Source organism: Lissotriton vulgaris, chromosome 6 (genome assembly GCF_964263255.1).
Source record: "Lissotriton vulgaris chromosome 6, aLisVul1.2, whole genome shotgun sequence".
In the NCBI taxonomy this organism is placed as follows: Eukaryota; Metazoa; Chordata; class Amphibia; order Caudata; family Salamandridae; genus Lissotriton; species Lissotriton vulgaris.
Window position 1 is genome coordinate 17,111,760 of NC_141694.1, and position 19,703 is coordinate 17,131,462.

Sequence of the window (19,703 nt, forward strand, 5' to 3'; positions counted from 1 at the left end):
GTCGGTCCTGGAGCCGACAAACCAGTTAGTACCCACAACAGTGAGTAAGTAAGCCACTCCCCCCCCCACCCTTGAGCAGGACCGCCGACTCTGCCTTTTTCTCTATGCAGAGAAAATGTCCCGGTTGCTGCACTCGCCTGCTGCGCCTACCAGCGTTGTAATTGGCTTGCGTTGCGTAGGGGAGGGAAGCTGGCTGCTTCCTGCAGCAGGAACATGCGGACCCACCAGTAGAGCGTGGCCGGCCTGGAGGCGGTGCGGTACCCCCGCAATTAGGTACTTTTTATTTAAACTGTTTTATTCTCCACCCGTGACTCCCCCCATCCCTCCCTCGAGCTTGCCGGCCGCCGCTGAGACAAACTGTGCGTGCCGTGGCATAATGGCTTTTTGTGGGCAGTGCAGTCCTGATTGTGGGGATGTAGTATGTTTATTGTGTGACAAGACATTCCTGAAGTTTAAATGTTCGTTTTTAAAAAAAAGGGCATTGAAAGGTCTCCCCTGCTGTTCTATTAATTACAATTACATACTGCGTCACACAGTCCACGACGAGTTACAAAATGGCAGTAAAGCCGGGCAGGCCGCGCTGCACGCTGCCGTCTCACAAAGTAATCAGATGGTAAACTCAAACTCAGAGCGGGCCTCAGCTACTTGCCATTGCAAAGTTAAGCAGCATCAATTGTGGTCTTCTGTCTGTGTTTGCCCAAATAAGTAAGGATCGGGAGTCGGATGGATCTGTAAAAATAAATGCAGTGAAATAGCATTTCACAACTATTATGTCACTATGTTATGTGTTTAAGTCTTGCATTATGTGACCCTCTGCTCAGGTCTGCCATTGTAAATCACAGGCTAACTTAAGCTCGGAACGGGCCTCAGAGACCTCGCCTTTGTTAAGTCCCTCATTGTAAAAAATCAAATACCACAGCTCACAAAATGTGTGTTTTCTTTGCATAGTTTTACTCCTGGACTGCAGCGCCCGAGCGTTCTTTGCATGTATAGGTCCGGGCCGAAAGGCAGCAGTTTAAAATTATTATGTATTGCGATTCTGATTGGGTGTCTCATAGCAACTCATTTGTGATGTGCTTCCTGTGTGCAGTGTTGTTGAATTAACTGACCCAGAGGTCAAGACTGCCCCTAAATGAAAAGCCATAGTCACAGGGAAGGCAAGCAATGTAATCATAAGAGCAGTGCATGTATCGCTACAGCACTTGCAGCATGGCACATGTTTGAAAAATCAGCAATGTTGTGCACTCTACCGTCTCACCAAGGATATCTATCTTTCTGTTTAACCTTGCAAACTACCACTAAACTGCCCTGCAGTGCCTAATGTGTTCTTTCGGTTATTGTTCCGGCTGTAAGGTAGCAGTGTGAGGTGATTAAGTATCAGGATTCAGATCGGTATATTTAACTACAGTGAAATAGTATTTAATAACTAGCATGTGGTGTACTACCTGTGTGTAGTGTTGGTGAATGATTATTATTATTATTATTTGCTGTTTTATAACGCGCTCCATTACTACCAGAGTATCCTGGCGCGAAAAAGAAAACAAGCAAGTGGCCAACTAAAAAGAATAATAACACTAATAGGCTGTTCTAAAAAGATGAGTTTTTAGTGCTTTCTTAAAAGAGAAAAAAATGTCAATTGATGTCAGGGAAAGAGGAAGAGAGTTCCAAGTCCGAGCTGCGACAACAGCAAGCGAGTAGCCTCCCAGTCGTACTCGCTGAAAGCGGGGCACACTCAGGAAATTACAGCCAGCTGAACGTAGCGGCCGAGTGGGGACATAGCGGCTGAATCTTTTTCTCAGATAGGATGGACCCATATCATGGACTGCCTTAAATGCTAAAGTAAGGATTTTAAAAGTTATCCTTTGAGCAATCGGCAGCCAATGAAGTTCCATTAGGTGTGCTCGCACGCTTTCTCTACTTGGAATTTTACACAGCAACCGTGCTGTCGCATTTTGGATAATCTGCAGTCGGGCGACTAAGAAAGCTGGAGTGCCACTAAAAAGAGAGTTGGCGTAGTCGAGCCGAGATAAAATTAAAGCTCTCGCAACCGACTCTCTAGCTGATGAAGGCAGATATGGAAAGAACTTTCTCATGGCTTTAAGAGATCCAAAGCACACAGCAGTGAGTTTTTTTATGTGTGCCTCGAATCTCAGATCCTCTCCGAACCAGACTCCCAAATTCTTGGCAGTGATGGTAACTGAGCCTGGCTGGGGAAAATCAGGCGACCACAAGAGTTCTCTAAAATTGGGTGGGAATTGGCCATACAGAACAATTTCCGTCTTGTCTTCGTTGCACTTCAGCTGTGCCACTGCTAACCAGTTAAACACAGCGGAGAGGCACGAACGGACAACCTCTGTATTAGTTGCTGCATCCTGCCAGGTAAATAAAAGCTGCGTATCATCTGCATACGCTATGATTTTAGCTCCCATTTGTTCGGCCAGCACAATAAGAGGAGTAAGGTATATATTAAAAAGCAGGGGACTCAATGTGGAACCTTGGGGAACCCCGGTAGTGAGGGGCCTAATTGAGGATGAAAAAGGTGGGATCCAAACCTGCTGAGACCTGTCCGATAGAAAAGATTTCACCCATTCCAGTGCTGAGCCCAGCACACCAATCTCAGCCAAGCGAGTCAGGAGGAGTGAGTGTGGGACAGTATCAAACGCGGCAGAGAGGTCCAATAAAATCAGAGCCGCTCTGCCGCCACTGTCCAAACACTCCCTGATAGCCTCAGTAATCTCCACCAACGCCGACTCAGTGCTATAAGCTGCACGGAAGCCAGACTGGGCAGGATGTAGGACCTCCGAGGATTCTACAAAGGCATTCAGCTGGGCAAATGCAAGTTTCTCCCCAATTTTTGCCATAGCTGGAAGTAGAGATATGGGTCTATAATTACTAGGCACAGTAGGATCTGGACCTACCTTTTTTAACAAAGGAAGCAGCTTAGCCTGTTTCCATTCGTTAGGAACCCTGGCTGATGTGAAAGATAGACCCATTATTTGTGAAACCTCACTGCTTCTGCCACTTCAGCCAACACCCTGGCCGGACAGGTATCCCCAGGGGCACCAGATTTTAACGATTTAATTGCCACTAAGGTATCATCCACCGAGGGTGGAGCAAAGCTCTTCATGGTGTGTGTAGGAACAACATTAGATCCAACCTTATCATCAGTCCCGCTCCCACCACCGATAGCTCTAAGACTTTGCTGGATTTTAGCAATTTTAGTCAAAAAAAAAGGAGGAGAGACTTTCGCACCATTCCGTAGAGGGTTTGATAGAAATTTGTTCAGCACATGGAGAAAGGAAACTTTTTACTATAGAGAAAATCTCGCGGCTATTATTATTCGCCCTCTCAATTCTTCTGGCAAAATATTCAGTTTTGGCCAGTTTGATATTGGCATAGTATTCTCGCTGAGCGGAGCGATAAGCTACCTTTGCTTGTGGGTAATAAGCCAACCTCCAAGCTCGCTCCAGTTTTTTACAGACTAAATTACTAGCTCGAAGATGGGGCGAATACCATGGTTGTGAGGGAGTCATCCTGTTTCTACCAGGGTCAGTTGCCTTCGATGAGACAGACAAAGCTGCTCGAATCCACCTATCAAAAATCTGAACAGCGGAATCTAATTCTCCTTCCAAATAAGGCCTATTCTGATCAAGCCAAGCAGAAAAATTGTCTACATTGATCTTTGGGAGGCGTGTATTCATGTAGGCTTTAGGTGAGTCTTTCAAGGCTGACCAAGAAAATCTAATAAGCTGGTGATCAGTCCAAGTTAGTATTTGAGGGGCCTCAACCTTCAGCGGAAAGTTAGAACAGATGACGTCTAAAATATGACCGCCTGAATGAGTAGGGGAGGAAACCCATTGGGTAAGAGAGGCCAGGTCGAAGGAGTCGGATAGGAGCTTACTTTCCTGACGTTCCTGGCAATCTACATGAATGTTTAAGTCACCGAGCAGCAAAAAACGAGAAAATCTTACTGCTCTGGGGACGAGAGTCTCCAAGAGAGCTTTAAGAAACCGTCCCGCGGTTATGCGACTCTCAGCTCAGGCCTGCCCCTGAATGAAAAGCCATAAGCACAGCAGGCAAGGCAAGCAATGAAGGCAATACAAAACAGCTCATAGAGCGCTGCCTGTGCACGTATTAAAAAAATCAACAATGTTGTTGATGTTGTGGCAATATATGTAGATTGTCTGTGTGATGTGGCATCAAAGAAAAGGTGCCTGGGCTAATTCCTTCACCAAAGTAGTTTAAAACTCTGTGTTTCAGTCTTAACAAATGAATTCAGTCTGAATAAAATTACAGAAAGCAGGCACTTAGGTCCAAATTCAAGCAATAAATACAAACCATTTGCCAGCACAAAAATACCGGGCCTGGTAACAAATGGAAGGACATATGGATTCAGGCTGTAGTCTGCACTGTGTAAACGCTGAGAAAGGAAATCCATTAAATGAAATGAATCTCTTTATTGGTGTCATCATAACTAAAGTTGGTTTTAAAGAGAAGGAAGGCTTCAAACATTCAGTTTAATACATATGTAATTACAACATGTTAACATTTTGCTGGAACTATAATGTACATTTTAATTTTGCAATACCCATGTGTTTGCTTGTTATTACATAATCTTTATTGTAGGAAGGTTTTCAGCTTTAAGTGCCAACCAGATGCAGTGCAGAGAGTGACAACCATGTGTCCAGGTAGGATAATTGCAGACCTTGCTTGTCGCATTGTACAATTTGAATTTATAAACTAAACTAACCGTTGAACAATTTTCATTCACTAATATATGGAGTATCTTTATGTCTTTCAATATTCTAAGTTTCATTTCACAATTGCTTTATAAACATTTTTGGTTTCTCAAATTTGCTTGAAAATGCACCATTTGTCCTCTTGAAAAAAAAATTCTTCCAGACGTACCCCCCAAACCCATTTTATGACAGTCTGTCGAGCTCACTCGCTTGCCAAGTGGCCCTCAATACAGACTTTTACAACCCACCACTTTCAAATGTCACCAGCCGCCACTGGAATGTGGTGGTGGCTTGGTTGAGCTAATAAGTTACTGAATCGCAAAATAGGGTTTGTAAATAGGGAAGACCTATGTTGCGGTCACAAAAGGGAAATCGGAATGCAAAAAACAGTAGTACATCCGGCCCTAAGTCAAACATTTTTGACTGCCTGTTTGGATCACATGACCTAAACTACATAAAGTTATAAGCCAGGATACCAACGATGCACAATTCTAGCAATCAACAGATGAAGTATAAACCAATGCATTCAAGCCTGGGGAAAAATCACATAGGAAAAAAAAGTCAGATGAGGTCTGTGGGGCAGGCAGAAAGGAGGAAAGAAGAAAAGTGCAGTGAGGGGGCTGACAGGAAGGAAGAAGCGGTGGGAAGAGAGCAGGGTACAGAAGGAGATTGAGAAAGAGAGGATGACCAGGCATGGTGAAGGTGGACACAATGAGAAAGCAGAGCCCAAGTGGGTGCACTTTCAGCACTATCTTTTTAAGTATCAGCACATTGTAAGATGGTTAAAGGTGGGAGAGCACTGCAAGCTGAAAACAGGCTTGAGCCAGATGAATTGCTCAGCTCAAAGTTCTCTTGGACTGTCGAGAACAAAACGTGTGAAGCTTTCTCGTGACTTTTGATCGCAACCCACGCTCTAACTTCAAGTTTATCTGAGTGGCCTTTGATATAAACAAGCATTTGCAATGCAATCGGTCTCGCCTTTGGGACCTTATATGTATTTAGCTATGCAGCCCAGTAGCAGGGTGCTGAAACATCTACTGTTCTTTAAGATGGAGGGAAAGTAAGCACTGAATTACGCGACACGCCAGGTATGGGAACACATGTAGAGAAATATTGCCTTTCAGCGGGAAATGGTAAAGTCCAAAGCTCTGTTTTTAATATAAAATCAGGGCCTTCGGTGGTCACATCACTGAAAATACAAAATTTGAAAAAAATATTATTGTTTACTGGTGCTTGTAAAAGACAAGTTCTATGCACTGGAATCTAGAGAATACTAAAGTGATTCTGGTATTTTACTGACCTCTGCTGGTCGTTTTTTATCAAGAAAGTTAAATAGAGGCAGTTGTCAGAATTTTTTTTAAAAAAGAAAGTCCCTCAGCAGAAAGCAATTCTGGTATTTTACTGACCTCTGCTGGTTGTTTTCTATCCAGACAGTTAAATAGAGGCAGTTGAACAAGCAGAAAGCAATTCTGGTATTTTACTGATCTCTACTGGTTGTTTTCTATTAAGACAGTTAAATAGAGGCAGTTGAATTGAAAAAAAAGTCCCTAAATGGAAGGAGAAAAGTCCTAGTGGTGATCTCCAGAGCCAAGAAAGTATATACACAACACATATAAGTATATACTAAAGTATATACAAGAGGTCTCGAATGCTCAACCTAAAAATGAGTAAGAAATAGATACCTATCGGGTGGATGAATCACACAATGTTAAACTGTTATTATTATTAATATTATTATAAACTGCTAAACTTAGGCTCAATCTTGGCCTACTTAGTTAACCAAATTGTGTGATTCTAAGCATATATTTTATTTCACTGGGCCTCCTTTGTCTTCATTATCACATATCAGAGCAGCTTGAAATCCACGCGTTCAGGGTGGGCGCTGTACAAAAACCTCTTGTATAAGAATCTAGACCACATATACGGCTCACATGACAAGCGACTTGCCTCTTTCACTGGTGGCGTTGTCTTCACCGGTGGGTATGAATGTTTTATGTTTAAAAACGATTCCTTTTATGATATACACCTTTTTTTCTGTTTGTTTGTCCTCCTTGTGTGACTCTATAACTTGTACATTTGCAATTTATTTCTGTTTGTATCTTGTATGCAACGCATATAATCCTAAGTCTGTATGTATCGCAACTGGTTCTTTTGTAAAGCGCTCTGACACCTTCGTGTAATGTTCGCGCTATAGAAAATCGCATTAAATAAATAAATAAATAGATAAAATCTGATGCACTGACATGAGACCCTCCCACCTATTAAAGAAATGCAAATTTTAATCTTGAAGACAGTTTATCATATTTTTTATATTGTGAAAGATTTATTTGTTGCATCACCCAGGGCCAGGTCTAACGGTGTGCATTTATTTATGCCCACTGTCCAACTTTAAAGCAGAACTACAATTCCCAGAATACACCTGGCCCGGCTCTGAGGAGACAGGAGAGGGAAGGAACGGGCAGAGGGGTCGGCGACGGTGGGAGGGAGGGAGCTCGGCAGGCAGGGAGGATAAAGTGCAATTGAGACAAATGGAGGATCTCTCACCCGGCTCCAGGCTCTTCCGTTGACAGCCGTCGCTATAGAGACCGGACCGGAAGTCGTCACCGGAAGTGCTTCGAGAGCCAGTTGCCATGGACGCGCAGTGTTGCCAGCAGTCGCGGAGGGCCGCTGCAGATTTCTGGCGTGAAGCACAAGTGTCGCCAGGGACACCGTGAGCGCGGCGCGGACGGTTCATCGGCACTGCACCCCTGGGGTACGGGAGCAGGGCGGCGGCTCTCTGTGGCTGGCAGACGTGGCGGTCCGAACTGTCGCTAAACATTGAGCTGCCATGTTGTGGTTGGCGCAGCGTCCGTCAGCCAATCACCTGCGAGATATGAGAGCACGGCCCTCCTCCCGCCCCGCTCTCTGGAAAGAAAGCATTAGCGCTCAACAGCGCATGCGCGCGCATGTGCGCTACGGCTGCAGCGGATCTGTCCTCGCGTGCAACATTGTGGCAAGCACGTGCTTAGATAGATATTGGTTCATTGTGATAAGCGCGTGCATAAATAGGGTTCATTGTGACAAGCACATGCATAAATAGGGTTCATTGTGACAAGCACATGCATAAATAGATAGGGTTATTGTGACAGGCACGTGCATAATTAGATAGGGTTCATTGTAGCAAGCACATGCATAAATGTAAATGTAGTGTTGCTTTTATAGCGCACGTATCACCCCAGACGTGGCATCAAGGCACTGTAAGCATACCGCTGAGGAACCCTTCCTGTCCTTTCCCTGTGAATTGCCCACTCCTGGGCACCCCCAGGGTGAAAGCCAGGCATCCTAGCACTGTTGGGGCAGTTGTGGAGATTAAGCAAGCTATTACCCAGAGTGGCAGCGTGGGACCCATGATTAAATTAGGCACCGGGGCGAGAATTATCAGGTTCGGGGAAATTGAGCCCAAGACCCACCGAGGCGGGAATTGAACCCTGGTCCCTCTGCATCAGGGTCTGCCGCTCTAACCATTGAGCCACACTTCTCCACCATTGAGCTGCACAACTACACAAATAAATAGATAGGGTTCATTGTGGCAAGCACGTGCATAAATAGATAGGGTTCATTGTGACAAGCAAGTGCATAAATAGATAGGGTTTATTGTGACAAGCACGTGCATAAATAAATAGATAGGGTTCATTGTGGCAATGTAGGAACTGGGTTCACCAGCTCCCCGGGGGGTAGCCTGGCACGAGCAGGTAGACACCCAAAAGCTTAGATGTTGCGTGACTACACAGCACACACATCCACTGAGACAGCGATCACACACAAGGACTGAGACCACACCTGTAAATTTGGTTAAAATCAGTAAACATTTATCTGGATTGGAATTAGGGTAATCAATATTCAAGGCATCAATATCTCATTCAAGCATTTCATTAGAGGAATAAAGTTGCATTGCTCTGCAGTAAACATTTCATTGAGTAACTAAAGGCCTCCAGGAAACACTGCATTTGGCAGGAGTATAGAACACTTCTATACACAGGAGTAAAACCTTTTATGGAAGAGCAGGCAACCTCCCCATTATGCGGGACTAAACATTGCATCAAGAAGAAACACTTCAGCAGATCAGAATAATCCTGACATTAGGCAGGAATAAAACATTTCATTATACATAGGAAAACCATTACATGAAACACCGGAAGAAGATTTAACTGAGCATCAGAACATCATGTCATGAAGCATAGGACCAACCCTTCCTTAAGCGTAGGGAAAGCATTACATTCCTTGGGCCACTCTAATAAACACTCTCAGAACAACCCCTAATCAGGGGTTAACCTCCTCTTCAAATTAATGAGGGCTAAGTGCTTCACGGGGCTAATGGGGGCCAACGGGGCCCAGTCACCAGTTTTCCCCAGGGAGGGGCGAGCTCAGGGCCTCCCGGGGCCTTCCGCCCTCCTCCCTGGGGGTTTGCTTCACTTTTGGCAATGAATTATGGCCAATGGGGCCCAGCAACCGTTTCCCCTGGGGAGGGGCGAACTAGGGTCCTTCTCTGGCCTTCTGCCCCCCTCCCCCAGGTTTACCTGACTCTTCGGGCCGATCCGGGCCCCTTGCGGCGGTCTGGGTGAAAGGGAGGGCTCCGGCCCTCCTGTAGGCCTCACTCGGCCCAGCGTCGCGATGGGGGCAGTTATGGGGCACCAGCGCCAATGGAGGGGCAGACCCAGTGGGTGTAGCAGATCGGAGGGGGCTCTCGTGCTCCACGGCCCCCTCCGCAACGAGCTCTCCCCGGGTGCCGGGCCTCGCGGTGAGGGCGCGGCCCGGTTGGCCAGTCCCGGTTGTTGTGACCGTATTTTTGGCTCTATTTCTGAGTGATGGTGACTTTAAGCTTGCTACCAATCTGAATCCCTATTCTTGGTTTGTGTTGGTCCTTTTCAGGCCTTTTTCCAGACCTAGAAGCATAAACTAGAGGATAGCTGCTTAATATGATGATAGATCCCTTATTCTAGACTCTAATCCATCTATTGCCTATTGGCTTTGACATAATTATGTGTCCTTTCATCATCCTACCTATAGTAGAGGGTGGATCCTGTAGTCCTGACGTTATATTATGGTTTGTGTATGTACTCTGATAGAGCTAAGTGTTATTTCATCCTTTTCGGGCCTACAAGGCCCAGAACTAGAGAGACTCCATTTTGCTTTCTGTCCCTGCAGACTGAGATGCTTGCAGGGTAAAGGTGATGTTTTAGTTATGAGGTGTTGTTCGCTCTTTGCAAACTAGAGAGAACCGACCAGAGCTGAATCTTATCAAGAAGTGTCCCTGGGCTCAAGTCTCTAGACGAAACAAGCAGCTGATTACTGTGAGGGCGTCTGGAGCAGGGAGCCTGGTGCATGGACCTGGTGGGAGGAGGCTACTGGCTGGAACTTTACACTAGAGGAGAGCATTCCATTTTAACGAATTGCAGAAGAGGAGGAGAGTCAGTCAGTCAGTCGGTTCTTGGAAAGAGAGAAGTCAGATGGTTTGTTTGGAGCTGAAGAGAACAGTTCAGTTCAGTTGTTTTTCTGGAATGGAGAGAGAAGGCAGATGATTGCTGAAGCCGGAGAAAGCAGTCAGATAAATCTTGGAATGAAGTTGGAACTGTCAGCTGGAGCTGCCAGTTTATCAGGATGCATTAAAGCAGTTACCAGTCAGATGGAGGAGTTGAAGCTGCCAGCTGGAGCAGTTGAGCCAGAGGAGTGAAGCTGTGGTGACGGAGGGAGAGAGAGAGAGCCCTGATTCCACCAGAGAGAGAGAGAAACATTCCTTTCTAATAGGGTGAGGTATTCTAAACTAGTTTGCTTTACACTTACACCTTAATCTTGTCTTTTATTTCCTAGGCTAGATTCCCCTACTGTATTGCTAATCCTTTTTCTTTCAGCGGTGTGCAGTATAATCCATTCCCTCTTTAGCTTTCTACAGTCCCTGTCAATTACATGTGGATGTGTTATAGTAATAAAGCTTTCCATTATAATAAAGGAACCCCAGTTCTTAATAAACAGCTGTGTAGATGTTATTCTTATGATAAAGCTAACCTTTCTTCTAGCCAGATGCTGTAATGGTAACTGATGGATCAAAAGGGAGGAGGAGCGCCTACATCAGGGAATAACTTTTGCATATAGTGTGTAACTGTTATTATTTATAATAAAGTTAACCTTTCTTCTAGCCAGATACTGTAATGGTAACTGATGGATTAAAAGGGAGTAGAGGAGCACTTGTATTTGATAATAACCTTTGCATATTGTAATTTGGCCATCCTTGTGTACACATTCCCAGTAGGTATTAGATGTATGAGAGAAACTTCCCAACAGAGAGAGAGAGAGCTGAAGGTATTCATAGGAAAGTGATCGTCGTTGTGTAGCGGCGTTAATGAGAGCACCGGGGGGACATGGTGTGTAGTGAGATTGCTGCTAGAGAGAGAGTGGCATTAGTGAGAGCACTGATTGTGGTCGGTGTGTATACCCACAGGATTGTGGCTTGTGTATGTATGAAATAGTGAGAGCACTGGGAGGACACAGTGCATACACCCACAGGATTGTGGCTTGAGAGAGCACTGAGTGTGTCAGTGTGTAATGGTAAGTTATTGGAACTGCCCCCTTCACTATGAGTAGGAGGGTAGCATAGTCTGGGTCTGAGTTGCCGCGAGACTATAAGGTATGAGTGTGGTGTAGGGCATGGTCGTCCTTAGTAATCAGTGAGTATTTCTAGTAATCCCCATAGATTTAGTGGTGTTTTTGATGATATGAGCTTGTATATTGCTAGTTCCCCATCCTCAGGTAGGTACCCAGGTGCCTGGATAGATGGGTCCTGAGGAGGGAGGTGGTTAAGTTTTGGCTAGGTTGGTGGTGTCTTGGTGAGCTGATCCTATCTGGTCCGAAAATCCGGTCGTTACACCGGTGGAGCAGGGGCACGGCCAGTGATGTGGCCGGGCACCCCCATCACGTTTATGGGTGTAGCCTCGCTTCAGGGCCTAACGTGGCCCGCTACAACACTGCGGCGGCCCCCTCCTGACATCGTGGGGCTGCCGCGACCATGCTGGCAGTGGTGGGAAGGCCCTCCTGGTATCCGGGCTGATGGCAGGGATTCCAGCCCCAGGCACGCTCTTGGCCAGCGCCGATGAGAGGGGCTTGGTGAGCAGCGGTGAGTCAGGAAGGGGCAGTGCTTCGAGGATGGCCCCACAGCGTACAGGGTCACAGCCCTTTCAAGTCACACACAACGCGTGGGGAGGCAGCGCCTCGTTGGGCAGAGGAGCGTTTCAACAAACAATAGGGTGCCAGGACCCAGCGCTTCACGGCAGGACGGCGCTTGAAGGGTGTAGCGCCTGAGGGGACACAAGTGCCGCCCAGGCAATAGCGCTTTGGACACGCAGGTGGAAGGCAGGCTGGCGCGGACGATTTACGGCCGCTCCAGGTACAGGGGGTCACGGGACACAGCACTGAACAGCAGCTCCCAGGACTTTGAGGATTAGAGCGCTTCTCAGGAGGCACAGCAGGCAGTTCAGTCAGGTGAGGGAGCTAGCATGGGGTAGCCAGATCAGGTCAGACAGGACAGCAATTCAGGCAGTTCAATCAGGGGGAATTAGGCAGGACAGCTCAGGCGCAGGTGAAGGCAAGGGGGCGCAGGTGCAGCTCAGTCCAGGACCTGGTTGACCCCCGTAGTCCTGGTGGCACAGAAAAGTCGGCTTCTCGGCGCTTGGTGGTTCAGGCGCCCTTCTGTGGTAACAGCTTCTTGGTTTCTGGAGGGCGGGGGGTTTGGAGTTGAAGGCTTTCCTCAGCAGGTCACTTCAGGTGGCCCTGGGTTCCCCTTCCTCCGGGCCAGATCAGTGGGCTAGTTCAGTGTTCCCTACTCAGCTTGGTGAGCAGCACCTAAACCCTGTCACCCCCAGTGGTATAGGTTACTGACTAGGCCCGACCACCTACGTCTCCTACGTAGGGTCCCCCAGGTAAGTGATGCCCCAACTGACTGGAAAGTTTCCCTCCCTTTTCTTTTATAGTGGCAGTTGGCAGTGGCAGTTGGTGACCACTCCCCCATTCTGGAAGGTTCCAGGAGCTTCCCCACTTTAGCTATGGACAGGCAGGCTGGTATTGCAACAATGTTTAAGGGTTCCAGCCAGCTCCTGGCTACTATAGTGCATCTAAAAAGACCACGCTGCACTAGCAGGGGTCAGTGGCAGCCTTGTTAGGGGAAGAGAGCACCTGCACCTTAGCATTGTATAGCAATGGGAAGGTGCCCAGAGACCTAAGGCCAACCAAAAAGAAGGTGGGAAAAATTAGGTAAAAGCGAAAAAAATAGGGAAAGACAACGCTAAGGCTGACAGGTCTAACACACGTGCATAAATAGATAGGGTTCATTGTGACAAGCACAGGCATGACTAGATAGGGTTCATTGTGACAAGCACATGCATAAATAGATAGGGTTCATTGTGGCAAGCACATGCATAAATAGATAGGGTTCATTGTGGCAAGCACGTGCATAAATAGATAGGGTTCATTGTGGCAAGCACGTGTATAAATAGAAAGGGTTCATTGTGACAAGCACGTGCATAAATAGATAGGGTTCATTGTGGCAAGCACGTGTATAAATAGAAAGGGTTCATTGTGACAAGCACGTGCATAAATAGATAGGGTTCATTGTGGCAAGCACGTGTATAAATAGAAAGGGTTCATTGTGACAAGCACGTGCATAAATAGATATGGTTCATTGTGACAAGCACGTGCATAAATAGATATGGTTCATTGTGACAAGCACGTGCATAAATAGAAGGGGTTCATTGTGACAAGCACGTGCATAAATAGATAGGATTCATTGTGACAAACACGTGCATAAGTAGATAGGGGTCATTGTGACAAGCACAGGCATGACTAGATAGGGTTCATTGTGAAAAGCACATGCATAAATAGATAGGGTTCATTGTGACAAGCACGTGCAAAAATAGATATGGTTCATTGTGACAAGCACGTGCATAAATAGAAGGGGTTCATTGTGACAAGCACGTGCATAAATAGATAGGATTCATTGTGACAAGCACGTGCATAAATAGATAGGGTTCATTGTGACAAGCACAGGCATGACTAGATAGGGTTCATTGTGACAAGCACATGCATAAATAGATAGGGTTCATTGTGGCAAGCACGTGTATAAATAGAAAGGGTTCATTGTGACAAGCACATACATAAATAGATAGGGTTCATGGTGACAAGCACGTGCATAAATAGATATGGTTCATTGTGACAAGCACGTGCATAAATAGAAGGGGTTCATTGTGACAAGCACGTGCATAAATAGATAGGATTCATTGTGACAAGCACGTGCATAAGTAGATAGGGTTCATTGTGACAAGCACATGCATAAATAGATAGAGTTCATTGTGACAAGCACGTGCATAAATAGATAGGGTTCATTGTGAAAGGCACGTGCATAAATAGATAGGGTTAATTGTGACAAGCACGTGCATGAATAGGATTCATTGTGACAAGCACGTGCATAAATAGATATTGGCTCATTGTGACAAGCACGTGCATGAATAGATAGGGTTCATTGTGGCAAGCACATGCATAAATAGATAGGGTTCATTGTGACAAGCACGTGCATAAATAGATATGGTTCATTGTGACAAGCACGTGCATAAATAGATCAGGTTCATTGTGACAAGCACATGCATAAATAGAAGGGGTCATTGTGACAAGCACATGCATAAATAGAAGGGGTCATTGTGACAAGCACATGCATAAATAGATATGGTTCATTGTGACAAGCACATGCATAAATAGATATGGTTCATTGTGACAAGCACGTGCATAAATAGATATGGTTCATTGTGACAAGCACGTGCATAAATAGATCAGGTTCATTGTGACAAGCACATGCATAAATAGATATGGTTCATTGTGACAAGCACATGCATAAATAGAAGGGGTCATTGTGACAAGCACATGCATAAATAGATATGGTTCATTGTGACAAGCACATGCATAAATAGATATGGTTCATTGTGACAAGCACGTGCATAAATAGATCAGGTTCATTGTGACAAGCACATGCATAAATAGATATGGTTCATTGTGACAAGCACGTGCATAAATAGATATGGTTCATTGTGACAAGCACATGCATAAATAGAAGGGGTCATTGTGACAAGCACATGCATGACTAGATAGGGTTCATTGTGACAAGCACATGCATAAATAGAAGGGGTCATTGTGACAAGCACATGCATAAATAGATATGGTTCATTGTGACAAGCACATGCATAAATAGATATGGTTCATTGTGACAAGCACGTGCATAAATAGATCAGGTTCATTGTGACAAGCACATGCATAAATAGATATGGTTCATTGTGACAAGCACATGCATAAATAGATCAGGTTCATTGTGACAAGCACATGCATAAATAGATCAGGTTCATTGTGACAAGCACGTGCATAAATAGATAGGATTCATTGTGACAAGCACATGCATAAATAGATCAGGTTCATTGTGACAAGCACATGCATAAATAGATAGGATTCATTGTGACAAGCACGTGCATAAATATATAGGGTTCATTGTGACAAGCACATGCATACATAGGTAGGGTTCATTGTGACAAGCACGTGCATAACTAGATTGGGTTCTTAGATAGGATTCATTGTGACCAGCACATGCATAAAAAGATTGGGTTCTTAGATAGGATATATTGTGACAAGCACGTGCATAAATAGATAGGATTCAATGTGACAAGTATGTGCATAAATAGATAGGGTTCATAGTGACAAGGGCGTGCATGAATAGATAGGGTTCTTAGATAGGATATATTGTGACATGCACATGCATAAATAGATAGGATTCATTGTGACAAGCATGTGCATAAATAGACAGTCTTTATTGTGACAAGCACATGCATTAATAGAAAGGGTTCATTGTGACAAGCACGTGCATAAATAGATAGGATTCATTGTGACAAGCACGTGCATAAATAGATTGGGTTCTTAGATAGGATTCATTGTGACCAGCACGTGCATAAATAGATATTGGCTCATTGTGACAAGCACGTGCATGAATAGATATGGTTCATTGTGGCAAGCACATGTATAAATAGATAGGGTTCATTGTGGCAAGCACATGCATAAATAGATAAGGTTCATTGTGACAAGCACGTGCATAAATAGATATGGTTCATTGTGACAAGCACATGCATAAATAGAAGGGGTCATTGTGACAAGCACATGCATAAATAGATATGGTTCATTGTGACAAGCACATGCATAAATAGATCAGGTTCATTGTGACAAGCACGTGCATAAATAGATAGGGTTCATTGTGACAAGCACATGCATAAATAGATATGGGTCATTGTGACAAGCACATGCATAAATAGATCAGGTTCATTGTGACAAGCACATGCATAAATAGATATGGTTCATTGTGATAAGCACATGCATAAATAGATATGGTTAATTGTGACAAGCACATGCATAAATAGATCAGGTTCATTGTGACAAGCACATGCATAAATAGACAGGGTTCATTGTGACAAGCACATGCATAAATAGATAGGGTTCATTGTGGCAAGCACATGCATAAATAGATAGGGTTCATTGTGACAAGCACATGCATAAATAGATAGGGTTCATTGTGACAAGCACATGCATAAATAGATAGGGTTCATTGTGAAAAGCACGTGCATAAATAAATAGATAGGGTTTTTAGGGTTCATTGTGACAAGCACGTGCATAAATAGATATGGTTCATTGTGACAAGCACATGCATAAATAGATCAGGTTCATTGTGACAAGCACATGCATAAATAGATAGGATTCATTGTGACAAGCACGTGCATAAATAGATAGGGTTCATTGTGACAAGCACATGCATAAATAGATAGGGTTCATTGTGACAAGCACATGCATAAATAGATAGGGTTCATTGTGACAAGCACATGCATAAATAGATATGGTTCATTGTGACAAGCACATGCATAAATAGATCAGGTTCATTGTGACAAGCACGTGCATAAATAGATCAGGTTCATTGTGACAAGCACATGCATAAATAGATAGGGTTCATTGTGACAAGCACATGCATAAATAGATAGGGTTCATTGTGACAAGCACATGCATAAATAGATATGGTTCATTGTGACAAGCACATGCATAAATAGATCAGGTTCATTGTGACAAGCACGTGCATAAATAGATAGGGTTCATTGTGACAAGCATGTGCATAAATAAATAGATAGGGTTTTTAGGGTTCATTGTGACAAGCACGTGCATAAATAGATATGGTTCATTGTGACAAGCAAATGCATAAATAGACAGGGTTTATTGTGACAAGAACATGCATAAATAGATAGGATTCATTGTGACAAGCAGGTGCATAAATACACAGGGTTCATTGTGACAAGCACGTGCATAAATAGATAGGATTCATTGTGACAAGCACGTGCATAAATAGATAGGATTTATTGTGACAAGCACATGCATACATAGGTAGGGTTCATTGTGACAAGCACGTGCATAACTAGATTGGGTTCTTAGATAGGATTCATTGTGACCAGCACGTGCATAAATAGATTGGGTTCTTAGATAGGATATATTGTGACAAGCACGTGCATAAATAGATAGGATTCAATGTGACAAGTATGTGCATAAATAGATAGGGTTCATAGTGACAAGGGCGTGCATAAATAGAGAGGTTCTTAGATAGGATATATTGTGACATGCACGTGCATAAATAGATAGGATTCATTGTGACAAGCACATGCATAAATAGATAGGGTTCATTGTGACAAGCACGTGCATAAATAGATAGGGCTCATTGTGACAAGCACATGCATAAATAGATATTGGTTCATTGTGACAAGCATGTGCATAAATAGATAGGGTTTATTGTGGCAAGCACATGCATAAATAGATAGGGTTCATTGTGGCAAGCACGTGCATAAATAGATAGGGTTCATTGTGACAAGCACGTACATAAATAGATAGGAATCATTGTGACAAGCACGTGCATAAATAGATAGGGTTCATTGTGACATGCACATGCATAAATAAATAGATAGGGTTTTTAGGGTTCATTGTGACAAGCACGTGCATAAATAGATATGGTTCATTGTGACAAGCAAATGCATAAATAGACAGGGGTTTATTGTGACAAGCACATGCATAGATAGGATTCATTGTGACAATCACGTGCATGGCTAGATAGGGTTCATTGTGACATGCATAAATAGATAGAGTTCATTGTGACAAGCACATGCATAAATAGATAAGGTTCATTGTGGCAAGCACATGCATAAATAGATAGGGTTCATTGTGACAAGCACATGCATAAATAGATAGGGTTCCTTGTGGCAAGCACATGCATAAATAGATAGGGTACATTGTGGCAAGCATGTGCATAAATAGATCAGGTTCATTGTGACAAGCACGTGCATAAATAGATAGGGTTCATTGTGACAAGCATGTGCATAAATAGATAGGGTTCATTGTGAAAAGCACGTGCATAAATAAATAGATAGGGTTTTTAGGGTTCATTGTGACAAGCACGTGCATAAATAGATATGGTTCATTGTGACAAGCAAATGCATAAATAGACAGGGTTTATTGTGACAAGCACATGCATAAATAGATAGGATTCATTGTGACAAGCAGGTGCATAAATACACAGGGTTCATTGTGACAAGCACGAGCATAAATAGATAGGATTCATTGTGACAAGCACGTGCATAAATAGATAGGATTCATTGTGACAAGCACATGCATAAATAGATAGGGTTCATTGTGACAAGCACGTGCATAAATAGATAGGGCTCATTGTGACAAGCACATGCATAAATAGATATTGGTTCATTGTGACAAGCATGTGCATAAATAGATAGGGTTTATTGTGGCAAGCACATGCATAAATAGATAGGGTTCATTGTGGCAAGCACGTGCATAAATAGATAGGGTTCATTGTGACAAGCACGTACATAAATAGATAGGAATCATTGTGACAAGCACGTGCATAAATAGATAGGGTTCATTGTGACATGCACATGCATAAATAAATAGATAGGGTTTTTAGGGTTCATTGTGACAAGCACGTGCATAAATAGATATGGTTCATTGTGACAAGCAAATGCATAAATAGACAGGGGTTTATTGTGACAAGCACATGCATAGATAGGATTCATTGTGACAATCACGTGCATGGCTAGATAGGGTTCATTGTGACATGCATAAATAGATAGAGTTCATTGTGACAAGCACATGCATAAATAGATAAGGTTCATTGTGGCAAGCACATGCATAAATAGATATGGTTCATTGTGACAAGCACATGCATAAATAGAAGGGGTCATTGTGACAAGCACATGCATAAATAGATATGGTTCATTGTGACAAGCACATGCATAAATAGATCAGGTTCATTGTGACAAGCACGTGCATAAATAGATAGGGTTCATTGTGACAAGCACATGCATAAATAGATATGGGTCATTGTGACAAGCACATGCATAAATAGATCAGGTTCATTGTGACAAGCACATGCATAAATAGATATGGTTCATTGTGATAAGCACATGCATAAATAGATATGGTTAATTGTGACAAGCACATGCATAAATAGATCAGGTTCATTGTGACAAGCACATGCATAAATAGACAGGGTTCATTGTGACAAGCACATGCATAAATAGATAGGGTTCATTGTGGCAAGCACATGCATAAATAGATAGGGTTCATTGTGACAAGCACATGCATAAATAGATAGGGTTCATTGTGACAAGCACATGCATAAATAGATAGGGTTCATTGTGAAAAGCACGTGCATAAATAAATAGATAGGGTTTTTAGGGTTCATTGTGACAAGCACGTGCATAAATAGATATGGTTCATTGTGACAAGCACATGCATAAATAGATCAGGTTCATTGTGACAAGCACATGCATAAATAGATAGGATTCATTGTGACAAGCACGTGCATAAATA

The 19,703-nt window shown here is 43.7% G+C and overlaps 1 protein-coding gene across 1 annotated transcript in view; it reads right to left on the reverse strand.

Annotated features, from left to right (window-relative positions):
* DRC5 (dynein regulatory complex subunit 5) overlaps positions 1-7,573 on the reverse strand; it is a 106,196-nt gene extending 98,623 nt beyond the window's left edge. Inside the window, exon 1 of the mRNA XM_086925116.1 lies at positions 7,284-7,573. The gene's annotated coding sequence lies outside the window, so the exon portion shown is untranslated. The remainder of the gene's footprint in view (positions 1-7,283) is intronic.
* Between the last annotated feature and the right edge of the window lie 12,130 nt (positions 7,574-19,703).